The sequence below is a fragment of the Sus scrofa genome, unplaced genomic scaffold (assembly GCF_000003025.6).
Source record: "Sus scrofa isolate TJ Tabasco breed Duroc unplaced genomic scaffold, Sscrofa11.1 Contig1164, whole genome shotgun sequence".
Lineage (NCBI taxonomy): Eukaryota > Metazoa > Chordata > Mammalia > Artiodactyla > Suidae > Sus > Sus scrofa.
Genome location: NW_018084826.1, coordinates 42,669 through 63,675, shown reverse-complemented (window position 1 = coordinate 63,675; position 21,007 = coordinate 42,669). Strand labels below are relative to the sequence as shown.

The following is a 21,007-nucleotide window of genomic DNA, read 5'->3' as shown; positions in this document are numbered from 1 at the left end:
AAGGGGGGAAGGGGAGGTGGGAAGGAGAGAGGGAGGAAGAAAGGGAGAGAAATGCATGCCTCAGGGTGTATAGGAACTCCTGAGTAGAACTGAGACCCCACTGACATACAGGGACCACCCACTAATAGACTCAAGATAACTGCTTTGTAGGCATCATGAACAGCAAATACAGCCTACCTGAGATGGAAATAAGATTGAAGTGTTTAAATAATAGAAAAACAGCATGGCCTTTGTGAGTGGAGCAAAAGGGTTGGCTCCCCTTTTGTGGCTGATGTGGATGGTGAGGCAGTTAGGACCCTCAGACTCTTGAGTCATTGAAATCCACAATAAGACTTTGGATTTTGTCTATGGGAAGATACTAATATGTACTGTTGCTTTGGGTTTTTGTTTGTTTGTTTTTGTTTTTGTATTTTGATTTGTCCTTTAATTATTATTTTATTGTAGAAGAATGGCTTAAATGACTTAGTTTGAAAGTTTTACTCTGTACGCTTGGTGGAAATTGACTATTGAGACACAGGAGTGGAAAGAGGTTAATTAATTAGGAGCCTTTTGAATTATTTAAAGGAAAGTACACATATAGCAGCTTGGACTGGAGTAGTCATGGGAAAACTGTTGAAATAATAAAATGCAGTCTCACAGTCAAAAGTCTGGCTGGTAGGGAGCCTGAGAGAGTGAATGAGAGATAGAATACTTTTGAAATGTATGTCTTCAATAAATGTGTAGATAACATGTATTCTAAATTGAGGTTGGGGCTTGAATTAGAGCATTCGAAGGGGATGGGTAAACAAATGGTGTGTCATGGGAACTTTTTTGATTTATAAAAATGATTTTATTATAGTTGATTTATAATGGTCTGTCAGTTTCTTCTGTACTGCAAAGTGACCCAGTTTTATATATATATATATATTCTTTTTTTGCATTATCCTCTGCCATGTTCTATCACAAGTGATTGAGCATAGTTCCCTGTGCTGTACAGCAGGATGTCATAGCTTATCCATTCCAAATGCAATAGTTTGTATCTATTGACCCCAAACTTCCAGTCCATCCCACTTCCTCCTCCTGCCCCTCCCCCTCCCTTGGCAACCACAAGCCTGTTCTCCATGTCCATGAGTTTGTTTATTTTCTGTAGACAAGTTCATTTGTGCCATATATTAGATTCCAAATATGTGCTATCATGTGGTATTTGTCTTTCTTTTTTTGACTTGACTCACTTCACTTAGCATGAAAGTCTCCAGCTCCATACATGTTGCTGAAAATGACATTATTTTTTATGGCTGAGTAGTATTCCATTGTTTATATGTACCATGTCTTGTTAATGCATTCATCTGTCCTTGTTGGACATTTAGATTGTTTCCATGTCTTGGCTGTTTTGAGTAGTGCTGCAGCGAACATAGGGGTGCATGTCTCTTTTTCAGTGCAACATTTGACATGGATATACAAACACCTAAGTGAGTATGTAGGGTCAGTAGTTGGAGATAAAAATCTAGAGGTCAAATAATAAATCAGGATTGAAGTCCTATAGTTCAATGGTAGACATAAATAGCTTTATTTAGAGCTATTTCAGAAAGAGCTTGAGAAGAGATGTACTTCCTCAGATATTTAAAGGCATATCCAGTATTTGAGGCTTATCAAAAACTGCAGGTGAAGTTAATGACAGAGAAGAAGACAGAAAGAGAATGGGTTTTGACAAAAAAATAGTAGAAATGGGGCAAAGATTTTTGACAAGCAGAAAACTATGAGGGCTTTGGATATCCAGTGGGTTTTGAAAATACAGTGTATTTGGTTGTTTTGTAATAATGCTAAGGGATGATATGAAAATTAAAGTATTCTAGGAGTTCTCCAGTGCCACAGATGGTTAAGGGTCTAGCATTGTTACTGGAGCCACTTGGGTCACTGCTGTGGTGTGGGATCGATCTCTGGCCTGTGAACTTCCACATGCCTCAAATGTGGCCAAAAAATTAAAATATTCTATTCAGATGAGCTGAAGATGGAACATGTAACTTTGCTAAGAAATTTGTTGCTCATCTATGTAGTCTAGAGATATATGAGCCTGGTTAATTGAAACCATATCTGGTTTTGTTAATTATAATTACTGAAGTTCCCATAGCATGACCAGGAAGTACAATGTTATTTTTATCCTCAGTCTTGTGAGGCAGATGATATAAGAACAAAACAATTTGTATACAAACATGTGGAATGATTAATCCAGAATTTAATGTGGTTTAACCTGTTTTCCAGACCCAGTAAATGGCTGAACCAGAATTCTTTTTTTTTAAATATATTTTTATATATTTGAACCAGATTTCTAACCTATCTTTTTCTTTCTAGGTCTAATGTTCTTTCTATAACACAATGCCTTTTGTTCTTAACAAATGCATATTTTTATTATTATTATTATTGTAAGTTAATGCACTGTTTTCAAGAGACTGAAAAAACTGCCTGATTAAGAGCTTGCATATTGACATCAGGTTGCCCATATATGATTTCTAGATTAGCCATTAAATCCATCTGTGTGACCTTGGAAATTGACCTTTCTAAGGGTCAATTTCCTCACCTGTGAAAGTGTATTAACAATGTTTCCTTCATGGTATCACTTTAATGTTAAAGTGAAATAAAAGTGTCAGATTTATGCCATGCTAAACTTCTCTGATCAAAAATTTTTTTAAATAATGAAATGATAATTATTTAAATAATGAATTGGGTCCCTTTTTATGTCTTTTGGGGGGGGCTGCACTCACAGCATATGGTAATTGCCAGGCTAAGGGTCGAATTGGAGCTACAGCTGCTGGCTTACACCATAGCCACAGCATCATGGGATCCGAGCCCCATCTGCAACTTACACAGCAGCTCACAGCAATGCTGCATCCTTACCCAACAGAGTGAGAAGGGATCTAATCCATGTTCTCATGGATACTAGTCAGGTTCATTTCCACTGAGCCCTCATAGGAACTCCAGAACTGGATCCCTTTTAAAAGGCACTTAACATCATCCTTTTTTTTTTTTTTCTCTAAAGTATTTAACAAAGTAGCAGAATTTTAAGATTATTTCCAAATTCAAAGACTAATTACAGGTTTTGGTTATTTTAATACTGAGATTAAGAATATTATTACAATCATAACATCTTCAGAAATGCAGACTTTATTTTGTCTTTTTGACATTTTCTTGGGCCGCTTCTGCAGCATATGGAGGTTCCCAAGCTAGGGGTCCAGTCAGAGCTGTAGCCACTGGCCTATGCCAGAGCCACAGCAATGCAGGATCTGAGCCGCAAATGCAACCTACACCACAGCTCTCGGCAATGCCGGATCCTTAACCCACTAAGCAAGGCCAGGGATGGAGCCCACAACCTCATAGTTCCTGGTCAGATTTGTTAACCACTGTGCCACGATGGGAACTCCCAGAAAATGCAAACTTTTAAAAGAATGAATTCCAGGATTTTTTACTGAAATGTCTTCATAGGCTGTTATTGAATAAGTTTGAAATAACTATAATTTTTCAGATATCTACTTACTTATGAACCCAGAAACATTTGTTTTATGCCATAATTAAGCAGTAAAAGCTGTGCTTTAATTATTTAAGTTCAAAGGTTATACTTTTTGTGGTAATTACACTGGTTCAAAATTCTGAACATAATTATAGCAACTAATGAGACTGTTTCTCTGCTCTGTATAACAGGTACCATTTATAACCAGTTATTTAGAGAATTCCTAGGACTTATTTTCAGTTAGGATATTTGAGATAATTAAAAGTTTATCTGCACTCTAGAATAAAAGTAATTGATAGCAGATGTGAATGAAGAAAGTTTGTTTTTCTCTGAAAATAGTGCAATAGTTGTTTCAGTGGGAAAATACAATATCAACTGATTGTGGGATTAATATATTATCTGCCAAGCACCATAATACATAATGAATCCAAAACAAAAGCAGCTCTTTTAGAAATGGTATCTGGAATAAATGTTCCAGGATCATCTAAGTAGGTAATGTGGCCAGATGTGTGAGGCACTTAGGTCCCATTGATCTCTATGACTTCTCTGTTTCTTAACTCACTATACAGAACACAGTCAACACTGAGTGACAGTATGAAGTAAAGCATATCACAGCCTTTTGCTCGCACACATTCAAAGGATTTTCTCATAAGATCCATAGTGTAACCACAAAACATCCTGATGTATTCACCCTTTGGACCTGATATCACAAAATCAACACCACCCATCACCACTGCCTAGTCATGAAATTCCTATTCAGTCATTGCTCCACAATGCTGCTAATGCTTACCTTCTTACAACGTGGAATTTCTTTGGTCAAAGGAAGAAAATTCATAGGCTTACATTTTTTTTCAATGCTTTTACCAGGCGTGTATCTTGATCTTCTCTAAATTACAGACACTCTCCACCACATTACTTTCATCTGTGCATTAGATGAATCCAGTGGTAGAGTAAATAGGAATATTTGAACATAGCCTAAGGAAGGCCAAGAAAAACCCAGGATAATGTACTAGAAACAACATGGTTCTTAACATCAAATATACTTGCCCTTTTGCAAGTCATTTAGTGTTTCCAAATATCATTTGGTATATCTGTGAGATAGACGTGATTTTTTTTTTTTTTGTAAAATCTAATATAGGAGATCTACTAGGCCAAAGCTACTGCACAGTAACTCTTTGACAAATGATAATTCTCTGGCTTCTTTCCTCTCTACTCCATCGCCACTGCTGTATCCTGCCAGGTGCTAAGTATAAAATGAAGACTACTGGAGGATGTTGGGGGAAGATAAGGCAAATAGGCATTTGGGTTTTGGAGGGCTTTTGGTTTTGGTTTTTGTAAAATCCTTAAAGCCTTTCTAATTATATACAGAGTTGAAGATATGAATCTGCAAGTTATTAGTAACCTCTGGGAAAATTTACATCCTTCCTGAATGTAAAAACACTAAAAATTGGTGGTGGGGAGATAAACTTTACTGTATTTTAAAAGTTTGGTACTTAAATAGTTTGAGATTTTATAAATTTTGTCTTCAGTGTCTATGACATATTTTTCACTTGAGAAAAATGATCATAACCCATTACTTATATATACAAAGGAAAATAATGAGAGGACTATGCTTCCAAATATGGATAACATTTTAGAGAAGCTTCTTAACTAACAGAGAAAATTCTGTAGATCACTCCTTATTATGCTGAAACAAGAGATGTAGGATGAAAGGATAGGAACAATTTAGATTAGTGGGATTAATATCACTTAATTTCTATCAGCATGAACTATCATTTTTTCATTTAGAATTAGAGTTTGACCCAAGATTGTTTGCTTCACCATGTATAATAACACCCTTTATTTAAAGGAATACATTCCAGTATTTAAAGTTTAGAAATTTTACATCTTTATTAATTCTGAAAAATTAATGTTTATATCATAAAATTCATAATTTCTATATTTTCTTTTTCAAACGAATCTTGTAAAATTATTTCATAGAACTCCAATATATGTTATTAATAGATCATATATATGTAAGTGCATTGGTTGAGAAACTCATTTAATCAGATGAGCATTTTACTAAAATGACAGTAAAATGTATTTTGAGCTACTTTATCACTTTCAGGAAGTGAACATTGTGTTTGGTAAATCAATACAACAATTTATTGGGCAAAGGATACAAACCGCCAGTCACAAGGTGAATTAATTTTTGAGAATCTAATGTATGATATGATGTCTACACAGTTGACCTTGAACAACACAGGTTTGAACTGTGCAGATCCACTTACTTATACATGGATATTTTTCAGTAGCAAACACCACAGTGCTGCATGGCCATGAGTGTTCAAATCTCAGGATGTGAGAGAATCCTGGACACAGAGAGCTAAATATAAGTTCCACTTCATTTTTCAAAGGCCACCTGTAGGTAGCACCACCATATTGTCTACTTGAAAGCTGCCAAGAGAGTATGTCTTACAAGTCCTCACTATGGCAGGGGAAGAAAAGGTAACCTTGTGTAGTGATCAGTGCAGTAACTAACCTTATCATGGTAATCATTTTGCAGTGCTCACGTATGTCAAATCACCACAGTGTACATCTTAAACTTACACAATGTTATGTGACAATTAAGTCTCGATAAATGTGGGGAACAATGAAGAGAATTTGACACATGGAAAAATGTGTGTAGACAATTGTGCAAACATTCTAAAAGAGAGTGGGCAAAAATGTTGAATGATGATGTGATTCCACTCACCGTTTGATAACAGGTAGCAGACTGTGTGGAAGAAATTGTACTTGGAGCAAGATAGGGTCATTTGACTATAAGTGGAAAACAAAGAGTAATAGCCAAAAGGGCAGTTAAGAACTCACTGCACTCTCACCATAGAACAATTGATTTTCTACTTTTATGGATCAGATGGGCTTGTTCAATATTAAAGAATATATTTGGTGAGATACAGAGTACAAAGAATGAAGAATGAAGAAATTCAGAGTTCCTATCGTGACACAGGGAGGTCACATCATGGTGCAGCAGAAACTAATCCACCTGGGAACCATGAGGTTGCAGGTTTGATCCCTGGCATCACTCAGTGGGTTAAAGATCCAGCATTGCTGTGAGCTTGTGGTGTAGGTTGCAGACATGGCTCAGTTCTGGCATGGCTGTGGCTGTGGTGTAGGCCAGTGGCTACAGCTCCAATTTGACCTCTAGTCTGGGAACCTCCATATGCTGTGGGTATGGCCCTGAAAAAAAAAGCAATAAATAAATAAATAGATAGATAAATAAATAAGTTCTACATATTGATGAAAAATATAAAAGTAACTGGTAAAACTCATGAACAGTCAATTTAGCAAAGCAGGGCTCATCTCATGAAGATATATTGTCAAGGAAATGCAAACTAAGTTATATATAAAATAATGTCTTTGAGCCAATTCAGCAAACATTGATATCTGATAATATCAAAATGTTGATGTGTGATCTTTTCCCCTAAGTTCTTAAAGCAAAGGGAATGTGTTAACTGACAAGAATAACAACTTAATAATGAATTTGAAGTCCTTTATTAAGGGAAAAGTAATCCATGGATTGGGAAGGGGGTTGGGGGAGGAGTACCATGCCTCACAAGCGGGGGATGGAACTTTCCTCCTGGGGATTTTGGGTGAGAGTGAGTTTCCTAGAGCCTTACAAAAGGCAATGTGGAAACAGGGCATGATTGGCTAGGAGGTGGGGATTTCCTGCTAAGGCTAGAAGGTCCTATTTTCTCAGGTGAGGGAAGCTAGCTGATGCTGAGTTGGAGGGTTGTGACAAGTATTAGATGTCCTTGACAGTGAAGTTTTCTATAAGCATAGGTTGACCTGAGTTTAGATTTGTAATGTGGGCTGGGCCTCATGGTGGCCTTCACTGTGTGGGCCTCGATATGTGAATTAACTTTATCATGGGTGTTCTTGTTAAAGTCAAAGGTGAATGGGGGATTTTTTGGCAGGTTGGGGTGCAATTAGAAGCACTTTAAAGTCCTACTAAATCCTAATTTAATATCTTTGGAGCAAAATATTCTTAAAGAATTTATCAAAATTTTAATGTGGCATATCATTGAATATCTTTTTATATTCAAGTATAATCAAAGTGACCTTGTTCTAACTATACAGGCATAATCTAGTCCCATGAAGTCATAGTACTAAGACTTTTCAGTGCCTGTGATATGAAAGAATGGGTTATGCTGTAGTACTCACAAAAATATATAATGCCAGATAAAATGTAACAAAAATGTTTGTTAAAAAGTATGCCTGGGGTTACAAAAGAAAAGGAAATTCCCATATTTCAGAAGACAATAAATTGCTGAAAACTATAGCTTTGACTCATGAGCTAGCATTTCTGCAGCTATGCTGGGATTATTGGATCCACTTAGTCCTTGGGCTTCACGTCCACACGGGACTGGGACAGAGGCTTGGAGACTCAGTGGAGAATTGAATACAGTGCCCAAACATCATTCCAGAATGAGGGAAAATAAAATCCTACAGTTCATAATAACCATAGTTAGCATCGACAAAAGTATTGAAGGATATTCTTCATAAAAAATGTAGGAGTGGAAGGCAATTAGTAATGATGACGGGGGAAAGGGCACTTAATGGTGACAAAAGTCAATAATGAGTTCCCATTGTGGCTCAGTGGAAACGAACCTGACTAGTATCCAGGAGGATGTGGGTTCAATCCCTGGCCTCCCTCAGTGGCTAAGAATCCAGCTTTGCTGTGAGCTGTGGTGTAGGTCACAGACACAGCTTGGATGCAAGTTCAATCCCTGGCCTTGCTTAGTGGGTTAAGGATCTGGCATTGCCATGAGCTGTGATATAGGTTGCAGATGTAGCTCTGATCTTGCATTGCTGTGGCATAGGCTGGCAGCTACAGCTCTGATTAGACCCCTGGCCTGGGAACTTCCATATGCCACAGGTGTGTCCCTAAAAAGACAAAAAGACCAAAAACAAACAAACAAACACTTGATGATGAGGGTGACAGCACTAAAAGAGAAAATTTCCAGGCACAAGAACCTCCTCTGTCTACATCACATTGGACCTGTAGGTCACTGAAACATGCAGTGGCAGTGAGCAAAAGCCTCTGATCCCCAAATTACCCTGAATGCCCCTTACTGGCAAAAATAGATAAAATTTGCCCTCACAGAGCTTACATGGCATAGAAAAGAGAAAGAAAATGAATTATATGCATAAAAAATAAGTACATAATATTGTTATAAGGCTATAAGAGTTATAACATTAGGCCAGGGTCAGGTACACTGAGAGTGGTAAGAGTAAGGCTTGAAATTCCAAGTGAGGTTTTCAAGACATTACTCTAGGTGAAGTTAGCATTGAGGAAAATCTTAAAGTCACTGAAGGAGTTAAACATTGCATGTCTGGGGGAAAAAATTATTCCATGAAGAAGAAAAATAAGTAAAAATGCACTAAGATTAGAGTGTATCTAGTTTGGTCAAGGAAGAGCAGAGAGGCCAAAGAGCCTGGAGCAAAGTTAGCAAAAGAGAGAAAAAAGACATATAAGATCAGAGAGTTAATGGAATCAGGCAAGTGGGGCCAGACCTTGGTCATGATTTTGGTTTTGACTTAGCATAGAAAAGAGAACTCTCTGGAGGGTTCTAAGAAGGAAAAGTGACTTATCTTGTACTTTAAAGGGATCAGTCCAGCTTCTGTGTAATAATAGATAAGGCATGTTTGAGGAAGAGGGTGGTCTGGGAGAGTTCAAGTTAGGATTTTATCACAGGAAACCAGGTGAGACATGATGATAGCTTAGGTCTGCTGATAAAAGATGGTAAGGATGATAAAAAGACAGACAAATAATTTGTCCTTCTTGTATATTTTCTCATGAGCAAAAAAAAAAAATTGATGAAGTGATGATAATGGAACAATGACCTCTAAATACTTAAATATAACTACCATTCTAGAATTCTCTACTAAGACAAATTATCTTTAAAAATTAAGGTCAAATTATAATGGGTTTATAATATAAGCAAGAGCTTATATGCAAGAGCTGAGAAATTTTATTAATAGCAGACTTTCGCTAAAGGAATTTCTAAAGAATGGACTTCTCATGGAAAGAAACTTACCATAAAGGTTTCAGTGGCAAATGTTTAAAAAAGAAATAACAGACCCAAAATGGAGCTAGTTGTGATGAGCCCCACATCAGCATACCAAGACTTAATACCTATGAGTTCCAGCCTCTCCCAGGAATGTCATCTTTTACCAGTTATTCTGGAATTACCTGGTTAGCTCTACTGAGGTAATCTGTCCAGTAGAACCACCATCCCCAAAAGAAGGTGACCCTGCCTGAAACAATCTGCTCTTTGTTAGAAACTTTTCTCATGTGGTGTAGGCTGGTAGCTATAGCTCTGATTCAGCAGCTAGCAAGGGGACTTCCATATGCCCTTTTTAGGTGTGGCTTCTGCCTGTAAAATCCTTCCGTTTTGTACAGCTCCTCAGACCTCCTTTCTGCTTGCCAGACAGAATGCTACTCAATTCATGAATCACTGAATGCAGCCAGTTAGATCTTTCAGTCAGTTGGATTAGGTTTTGTTTTGTTTTTTATTTTTTCTTTTTACAGCTACACCTGCAGCATATGGAAGCTCCTGGGCTAGGGGTCATATTGGAGCTGCAGCTCTGGCCTGTGTCACAGCCACAGCAACACCAGATTGAAGCCACATTTGCAACCTACACCACAGTAACACTGGATCCTTTACCCACTGAAGGAGGCCAGGGATCATACCTGTATCCTTACAAACAATGTCGGGTTCTTAACCTGCCAAGCTGGAACAGGAACTCCTGAATTATATTTTTTGTTGTTGTTGTCTTTTTGCCTTTTCTAGGGTCATTCCCGCAGCATATGAAGGAGGTTCCCATGCTAGGGGTTGAATTGGAACTGTAGCCACTGGCCTACACCACAGCCACAGCAATGCAGGATCTGAGCCAAGTCTGCAATCTACATCACAGCTCACAGCAATGCTGGATCCTTAACCCACTGAGCAAGGCCAGGGAGTGAACCCACAACCTCATGGTACCTAGTTGGATTCATTAACCACTGAGCCATGTCAGGAACTCCCTGAATTATCTTTTTTAACACAATAATTAATGTTGAAGGAATTCACATCATGGCTCAGTGGTTAATGACACTGTAGAAATGCTAAGAAAAAAATCATAATTCCAAGCCAGGGACATTAAGAAGATGTTAAAAATTTAATAAAGATATATAAGATTTAAACTAAACAAAAACTTGATATAATGAATATAAATACAACCTGACACCAAACACACGTAGAAAGTATAACATTTTCAAGCAAACATACCATAGTCATAAAAATTAATCAGCTACAAGGCAATAAGTTAAGTCTTATTGTATTCTCAGAATCAGTACCCTAAGAGCACATTCTTGACCAGAATGCAATTTTGATATTCAGTATAAAAAATATAAAGTTGATATTCAATATAAAGACATTACTCAGGAACAACCACAACACAAAACTAGTGGAAGTAAATTCACTCTTGTAAGTGACCTTTACATAAAAGAAGAAATAGTAATTAAAATTGAAAATAATATGACTGAATGGTAATGAATATACTGCAGAGTTAAAATTTTCGTTAAAGCTAAAGTAGTACTGTGTGTAAATATATATGTATATATATTTAATTTAAAGAAAGATAAAAAAATCAGTTTGGCACTTAAGTTAGAATAACAGAAAACACTAAATAAAATCAATGTAAGAAAAATATTAACTATAAAAGCAGAAAATAATAAATACAACATAAAAAATCAGTAAGCAAAATTTCATCCTTTAGAAAGACTGATAAGATGTACAAGCATTAGAAAGTGCAAAAAAATTAGAAAGTGTAAAGAGCAATAAGCTATGTTAGGAATGAAAAAGAAAACACCATGGCCTAATTGTTGCAGAGATAATATAATGTTGCAAACAGCATTATGTAATGATTAGAATAACTGAATTTCTTAATAATATTAATAATAATAATAATACCTATACAGGGCAGAATAGAAAATCTAAATAGTCTATAACAAATAAATTGAAATAGTTTTCTTTTGCCTTTTTTTTTTTTTAAGAGCCACTCCTGCAGTGTATGGAAGTTTCCAGGCTAGGGGTGGAATCAGAACTATGGCTCTAGGCCGATGCCACAGCCACAGCAACACAGGATCTGAGTCATATCTGCAACTTATACCACAGCTCGTGGTAATGCTGAATCCTTAGCCCAGTAAGCAAGGTCAGGAATCAAACCCACATCTTCATGGATACTAGTTGGGTTCATAACCTATTGAGCCACAATGGGAACTCCAGAAATAATAGTATTTTATATATAAAGAAAATACAAACCACCTAATTTTATTAGGAAAACCACCTAATTTTATTAGGAAATTATAGTATTTATTCAAGGAACACATATTGCTAAGATTATTCAGACATTTATGCTCAGTATTATTCCAATGAAATATTAATAGCAGATAAATATATGAAAAATAAAGGTTAGTCATCAATATAACAAATTTCTAAACAAAGTATTATTAGCAAATTGAATGCAATAGTGTCCAAGAGTTTGTTATGCACATGTGTCTATACTAAAAATGCAAATTAGTTCAACTTTAGAAAATAAGATTATCTATTTATAAATACAGTAAATACAGTAAAGGAAGAAAACTATTATGTGATGAGTAGGATGAGGAAGAACAGAAACTCTCCTTTAGTGCTGATGGGAATATGGATTGATACAGATACTTTACAAAACAGTTTGATGTTACACAGTGTACTGCATATTCCTTATGTTACAACCATTCTACTTCCATGAATACACCCTTACACACATGTACAAGGAAGAATTTTTATACTGGCAATGTTTGTAAAGATCACAAAAAATGAATACATTGTGGGATATGACAAAGTAATGAAATCAAATGAACTATAGTAATTTAAAACAGTACATGATTTCCCACTGTGGTGCAGAGAGTTAAGAATGCAACGGCAGGATTGGCAGGTGACATGTTCGGGGCACCGGAGACCGAGGGTGGCCAGGCTGGCTCCAGGGCCATGAAGCCCTCGGGAGAAGACTCAAGCAGTCTGTTTGGAAGTCCAGAAGAAGCTGTCCCTTCAAGCAGGCCCAATAGGATGGCATCTAACATTTTTGGACCAACCGAAGAGCCTCAGAATGTACCTAAAAGGATCAATCCCCTGGGGGCAAAGGAAGTGGTATCTTTGACAAATGAATGCCTGTGCAGACTGGACAGCATCTGAACCCCCCTGGCGGGAAGACCAGTGACATTTTGGGTCCCCGTCACTGCTGCCTCGCCCCTGGCACACCCAAACAAGGCCAAGGACCACGTGCTCCTGCATGAGGGGGAGGAGCCCACCCCTGACCTCAAGGCCTCAGCGAGTGCCTCACCCAGACTGCCCAGGCAGGAGCCAGCAAGCAAGGTGGCCCAAGGGAGGCAGCCTGCACTCAGGAGCCCGCGCCCCTGGTGGACAGCCATGAGCCCAGGCTGGGCCCATGGTCGCACTCTCACAACAAAGTCCTGAACCTTCCCGGGGGCAAGTCCAGCATCTCCTTCTACTGAGGTACCGCCACATCCCTCACTGCCAGACAAGCCTGGGAGATAGGATTTTAGATAGTTTCTTTCAGCCCAAAGGAGCGGGGTGGGGAGAGGGTCTGTGGGGGGCCTGCGGCCTGGCTCCACAGTTGTCCTGAGGCCTTGGGCTTCCAGACACCCGAGGACACAGTGCCCGTGGGAGAGGCCCCTCTGGTGGCCCAGGGAGTGGGATCTTCTCGTCTTTGGTGTGTAGTCTCATTGGGCATCCGGGAGTCACTGACACGGTTGCAGTTAGCATCTTTGGGAGAAAAAGGCAACCCCTGGTCGGTTCATGTGGGACGGAGGGGCTGGCGTGGACACCCTCAGTCTGGGGGGGTCTCTGTGGAGACCCTCAAATCCCCGGGCTGTGACCTCTGGGCTCACGGCCTCCACTCCCAGGACCTCAGTTTCTCTCTTGAGTTCCACACATTTTCTTGAAATACCTTGATTGCTTTTCCTCCGTGCCGGTGAGCAGAACACCAGAACACTGTTCTCAGTCTTAGGCTTGATGGAAAGATTCTGTAGCTGGGTCTTCCGAGGGGCCCCACGTTGCCATGTCAAATCCTGGCCACATCTTACCTGAGAATCGCCACCTGTCATCCATCAGAGACTGGTTTCGGACTCTTTCCAGGTGGTTTTGCTTGTGAATTGTCCCCTTTTTCTCATCGGCCTTGGGCCTACACCTTGCTCCCCACCAGTGCTGTGGATGCTCTCCCACCAGCTCCACTTCTTGTCTGCAGGGCCACTCAGCTCAGCAGGCCTTTAAACCACTGACATACGTCCAGGTAATGGGGTTATTCACGTCCTTGCTCTGTCTTCTTTATAGTCCCGTTGACAGAGATCCTCAAGAACCTTGGGTTCTTGGTTTTCAATTTGATCCTTGAGAACCTTGGGTTCTTTGGTTCGAATTCTTGACTCACGTCTAAAAAGCTGTTCTAAAGTAGCAGCTTTACATAAGTGACTATTGATGCCAGTCTGTGTGTGACGCCTTTCTAGACATGAGCTCACCACTCACATCCAGCACAGAGGAAAGAAGGCATCTTAGGCACCTGTGATATGGCTTTGCAGAACCTCTGGCCATATAGTTTCTGATGAGGCCTGGAGGTTTGGTAGTTGGGCAGCAAGGTGGTCACGAGCCCCTCTCATGATGCTTGCCCGCAGAGATAACCTTTGATCTCTCAGGTGACATTTCTCCCTGTGCCTCTCACAGGCTACAGCATCAAGTCCTCTGATTCCCTCCTGAGGGGCCAGCAGGCAACCGGGGGCGGGGGGGGGCGGTCTGGGTGGTGGGGCTCTTGGTGCCTACAGAGATAACAGGTGCCAGAACAATCATCATAATCAAGATTCGGTTCCATTTCTAGTGGCCTGGACACTCAAGTGCCTGCAGGAGCCACCTGCCATGCTCCACTTCTTCCACCAGCACCCCAGGGGTCTACATGGCACTCTGCCAACTAAAGACAGACTCACTTCCAGTTGCCCTGCTGACTTAAGAGCCAAGGAACACTCTGTGTGACTCAAATACCTCCTGTCTCCATCCTTAAAATGCTTATTTGTAAAGAAGTCTGGATTCAGAATGGTTTCTCCCCATTAAAAAAAAATGTCATTAAAAAAAAAAGAATCCAATGGCAGCAGCTCAGGTCACTGCTGAGGTATAGGTTTGATCCTGGGCCTGGGGCAGTGCATTAAAGGATCCAGAGTTGCTGCACCTGAAGCTCAGATTCAGTCCCTGAACTGGGAACTTACATATATCATAGGTGTAACCATTAAAAATGATAATAAAATAAATATAAAACAGCATGATCACATCTCCAAGACAAAACATTAAGAAATAATAGCCACAAATGAATCCATACACTGTATTTGGGATATAGTACTTAAGTAAATACAACTGCATGATTAAAGGTATAAAGAAAAGTAGAATGGGTAATAAAATATTGAGGAAAAGAGATTAAATCCTGTCAGAAAAATGCAATGACTTAAAGATGAAAATGGGCTTCAAAGACACTGCTGATATTCTTTCATCAATTAATTGAGGAGCAAGGGTAAATGATGTTTGCATTATGTATATTTTTGTATATCTTTTTATTTATAGTTGATTTACAATATTAATTTCACATGTATAACATAGTAATCCAATATTTGTATAGATTATACTCCATTTAATGTTATTCTAAAATATTGGCTATATTCCCTGTGCTGTATGTTGCATCACTGTATCTTATTTTCTTTATATATAGTAGTTTGTTTTGTGTGTGTGTATATATATATTTAATGTCCATATTGTATATATGTGTATGTGCTTAATGTTTAATATATTCAATTATATAGTTTAGTAAGCAAGTGACTTTCAGCAGATTGAACTTTTGCTATTTATCTTCTGAGGGAATGTAATATCTTGAATCTGTTAGCTTTTACCTGTAGGCATTGGAGGGGGGCAGCATTGCTGGACTAGTTTGGGCAGAGGACAGTTTCACTGTTAATGGAGTGCACTACAGTCCCTCAGCTTAATTACCCTTAATTACCCTTATTTTTTAATTACCCTTATTTTTTAAGAATAGGATGCTCCTCACACCTATCACTCTCTTAAAAGATACATACATTGAAAATCTACATATACATATTATAGCTCTACCATACCCAAATTAAAAATGAAAATGGCACATCACTTTATAAAGTTAGAATCTCAAGGCCAGCCCTCACTCTACTAGGGAGAACAGCCAGTAAAGTTAAAACATGTTCATTTTTAGTTAAGAAAATAACAGATGCCAAGATAAATGGAGCATAGCAATAGTATGTAACCTTTGACATACATAGTAAACACAGCGCTTCCAAAATATAGCCTCTTGGCAACGTTTTACCTTAAGAAATTTAATTTGTAGTTCCAAATCTAGGCTATTTTTAAAGGATTCAAATGAACTTACATTCAAAAGTAAAGGAATGGGGAAGTTTCCTGGGTAAACATGATAAATGTAGAAAATCTATTCCTGGTGAATAATAGGTAGTGGCAGAAAATGCCACAAAAAGAAAAGTGTTAGAGCTGTCAAGTCTGCAACTGCAGAGGGGAAAATAAAAACTTCTTACTGTCTAACCATCAGTGAGTATGTGGAAGCCAGGAGAAATCTGGCTCCTCTTCCAGCTGGAATATAAGTGAAATTAAAGGAATTAGAAGGCACAGGTTACTGCTCACCAATAGACTTGCATGCAGTACCAATCATGTAAGAAAATGTATAATTGCTCCTACTGGGACACAAAATCATTCTAACCAATATGTTCCTGCTCTCAGATATGTGAATTATGAAGAAATATTGAAGAAGTTAGGCTAGCTCTCATGGGAAATAGAATGGTAGTCACTTAATTGAAGTTTTAAACCCAGCAGGAATCAACAAAATTTTTCCAGATGAACTTCTTATATTTGTAAAATGGAAAACCAGAGGAAATGCTACCAAGATATTCATTCAAGATTAACCAGTTTATAAATCAAAGGAAGCACATCATATTATTGCCACAGGACCCTTTCTTTTACTAAATGTATTTCTTAATTTTTATTATGCCTCTTTCCTAACAGATTTGAAATCATTTGCTAAGTTACCATATAATTAGGGAATCACCTGAGACAGTTTGAAGTGAATACATTGCAGTGGATGTTACACGTCACCGAGAATGAGCTGTTACAGTTGGGCTCTAAATTCGATGTGTAGCTTCATGGCACTAGACTGTGGGCACCTTGATTGCAGAACTAAGATAACATTCTTTTTTGCATCCCCACTGCCACATGACCTGAACTGAAAATATCTGAGTTAATGAATGAAATTAAATAAAAAATAAGGTATGATAAATTTTATTTATTTTTAAAAATCTTTTTGGCAGCACCTGTGTCATGTGGGAGTTCCCAGGCCAGGGATCTAACCTGCACCATAGCAGTGACCTGAGCCACAGCAGTGAGAATGCCAGATCCTTAACACTCTGTACCACCTGGAAACTCTGATAAATTTTATTTTAGAATTTTAAAGTAATGCTTGTTCAATAGATATTGAGCATATATTTGTGTGAGACATTCAGTATTGAGCAAGGCAAGATTCCTTTCCTCAGTGAGCTCATGGCTTGGTGAGTCAGAGTTAAGATAATCTCCATACGTTGTAAGGAGTTCTAAGAGAGAGCAGTTTCCAATGCTACATACACACATAAAACAGAACCTAACCAAGAGTGGAGACCTAGCAAAAAAGCTTCTTGATACATTTTGTGTGACAAATAAGTAAAAATTACCAAATTGTAAATAACATCCTGATTAGACAGATGAATACATTCATTTACAAAAGCATTTCTTTACAGAAGCTTATTTTATGAGTGTTTCTACATTTAAAAAATGACAAAATGTTTTCCTAGTTTTTAAATTATGTAAAATAAATAATTTTAATTCACCTTTCTCTATTGAATTCATAACAGTAAAAAGATTTGGGACCATAGTAAAGTTAGCTCTAATTCAAGACATAGATAGGAGTTCTGCTGTAGCACAGCAGGTTAAGGATCTGGCATTGTCTCTGCAGCAGCTTAGGTTGCTGCTGAGGCATGGGTTCCATCCCTGGCTTGGTGCAGAGGGTTAAGGATCCAGTTTTGCTACAGCTGTGGCATAGATTACAGTTGAAGTTTGGATTCAATCCATGGCCCAAGAAATTCCGTGTGCCATGAGCAGGGCCAAAATAAAAATAAAAAAGACATAGATATACACTGAATTTGTAAAGCAATAAGTACATGTAAATAAAATTATCTTGAGAGTGTGTTAAATCATCTGAACTGAATGCATGGCCATACTCCTGCCTCACTTAATTAACAATGTGGGTTTCTTAAGAAATCCAACCCAGTCCTGTTTTTCTCCCATGTGTAAACAGATACATTTGTCTGAGTTTGACCATGAGATGATGCTACTGACTTGGGCTTACAATCATATTTAATAGAAAATAGCTTTTCCTAACTTTCCTTAATCAAAAGAAGTGTCTCGGTAATGTGCGAAACTCATTCTGTGAAAGTTATAGAGATACTAAAACATCTGGAGGCAGAGCAGTGGTATCTTCTACCACAGGCTCACTCTAAGCTAGAATCTCCTTGAGTAGAAACAGAAGGAATTGCAATTCTTTCCCTACTATTTAAATCTTTCTCTCTCCCTCATCTCCTCCTCCCTCCCTCCACCCCTTCCCTCTGTTGCTGTACCTCTATATGTGTGTGATATAGTAGCTTTTATTGCTGAGGAACAAATTTCCACACACTTTGTGATTTATAACAGCTCCCATTTGTTATTTCATGGCTGTGTAGATCAGAAGCTCAGACAGCTCATTGCTGAATTCTCTGCTCAGGGTCCCATAAATCCAAAATCAGAGTGTGGCAGGGGCAGCATGTTCTCTTGGAACTTGGAGTCTTCTTCCAGGCACATGTGGTTTGGCAGAATTCAACTGCTTGCAGAAATTTTTAAATACATTATTCTAATGAGTTACATTAAAATGCTGTACAAATAGAAAAAAATTTAAAGTGAATTTCTGTGTTTTACTTCTTCCCTCTAGCCTATTTCCTTGATGAAGTGCAACATTCTTATCTGTTTATACAAGACAAATATAAAGAGTGACTTAATGACTTGTAAAAGTCAGAAATAGAGTTATCTTTGAAAGTCTGTGGAGGGGGAGGGGGTGGGCAGAAAGTTGCAAATGTCAAGAAACCACAGTGTCCCCTAATAGGAATCTAAAGACATTGTATGGTAGCCACCCATATATGAAATTGGAGCTTCCATATGAAATTGGGGTTCAATATGTTGTTGATAAGTTCATAAGGGAATACTTTGTTAATCACAGAGGAATCTAAAGGAAAGAACAGTTGTTGTCTAAGGTGAAGATACGGAATAGAAACCATGAACATGAGGGATGGGATTTGTTTTAAAAGGGCAAGGGAAGGGTTGAAATGTGTTGAAAATGGGGAGCTCCCATTGTGGCTGAGCAGATTAAGAAACCGACATAATGTCCGTGGGGATGTGGGTTCGATCCCTTGCCTCAGTCAGTGGATTAAGGATCTGGCTTACTGCAAGCTGCAGCCTAGGCCCTAGCTCAGATCCAGTGTTGCCATGCATGGCTGGGACATAGGCTATATCTAGAGCTCCAATTCAGCCCCTAGACTGGGAACTTCCATATGTCATGGATGCAGCTGTAAAAAGAAAAGAAAAATGTGGAAAATAGATAAAGGATCCTCCTGCGAGGAAGAAAGAGCTAGGGATGGGTTATAATGGTTCAGCTTAGAATGTTTACTGACATAGACCAGACCATCACAAGTAAATACTGGAAGACCATTGACTTGAGCCATAGACAAAACATAGAGCCAGCATAATTGTGAGTTCTTGATCCTATGAAATCTGAAGTGGCAACAGAATCAGGCATCCTCAAGGGATAAGAGCAGAAGAATTTCACTTCTCAGGAAGCAAATGTATTTCTCTCATATAAATGATAGAAAATTGGTTTTTTTCTAATAAAAATGTAAAGAAGTTAATGACAGGAATCCAATGAATAGAGTTTTCAGTTGAAGCCAGAGAATTAATACTTGTAAAAGTAATATCACAAGCTGCATGAGGAGGTTGAAATTCCAGACACTGACTGAAGTACACAACGTGCATTTGCATGCTTCATCCCCTAAAATGGGTACATTTACACCTCACCCCATGGGATGCAAGTGTTGATCAAGAGAGCTTCCAAATGCAGGGCAAATTCTTCTCCTAGTATTGTTGACTGCTACATTTTTGCTGTATAATATTCTTTATTTTCAACCAATTCAATAATTTTTTTTTTTTTTTTTTTTTTTTTTGCTATTTCTTGGGCCGCTCCCGCGGCATATGGGAGGTTCCCAGGCTAGGGGTTGAATCGGAGCTGTAGCCACCAGCCCGCGCCAGAGCCACAGCAACGCGGGATCCAAGCCGCGTCTGCAACCTACACCACAGCTCCCGGCAACGCCGGATCGTTAACCCACTGAGCAAGGGCAGGGACCGAACCCGCAACCTCATGGTTCCTAGTCGGATTCGTTAACCACTGCACCACGACAGGAACTCCTAATTCAATAATCTTTAATGACAACAGGTAACCTAAAGGCATTTATCATATTTGTCTAATTTTAGGGTCTATTAGATAATAGCTTACCACTAGAATGTTTAAAAAATACTTGGTAACTGTATGTAGGGGGGTGTTATTTTTGAGCGTATTTAAAGTTATCTCTATGTATTAATGCACAGATTTATAAGAAAAGAATTAGGTTCCTCTTTGTATTCCTGAAAATTTTCAAGTTTAGCAATTCATTAAGAACATTACAACTAATTCTATTTAGAGCAGTATTAAGGAATGAAATTTGTTTAAATATGCATATCAGTGTATTCTTGCAGTAAAGCTTAACAAAAACATGTCTTTAATGTCAGAATCTGCAAAACACAATTTAATTTTTCCCTAACCTATTTCACTGTGTTGGATTTTATATTTGAATAATTGAAGCCTAAAAACTTTTTTTTCTGTCTTAGCAAAATATTTCCTTGATGACTTAATTTGCAATAATTAGGAAAGGAAATTATATATATATACATATATATATATGTATATATATTTTGTTGTTGAAAGATTCAATGAGATAGTAATATTTTAATTTGAGGATAAGACAGCGTGGCATTTAAAAAGTGAGCCCTCACTTGAATCAAATTAAGCTTGGCAGTGCTATAAGACTTTTTAAGAAATCATAAAGCCCATTGCAACTTTGGAGCACATGATCTTGAAAGACTGGAGGATAAGAAATCTCCCCCAGAGCACAATTTCTGTTGAGTGTTTTAACAAGCTGTGTTATATAGGAGATGACAGAAAAGTACCCTATTCAAAATGAACAAAACTCGGCACATTGAGGGCAGCTGATATTCAAGGTGATAAAAC

The 21,007-nt window shown here is 38.2% G+C and overlaps 1 protein-coding gene and 1 pseudogene across 1 annotated transcript in view; both read left to right on the top strand.

Annotated features, from left to right (window-relative positions):
- LOC100519166 overlaps positions 1-21,007 on the top strand; it is a 110,521-nt gene that overhangs the window by 48,921 nt on the left and 40,593 nt on the right. The window lies entirely within an intron of this gene.
- On the top strand, positions 11,701-19,914 carry LOC110258051 (annotated as a pseudogene).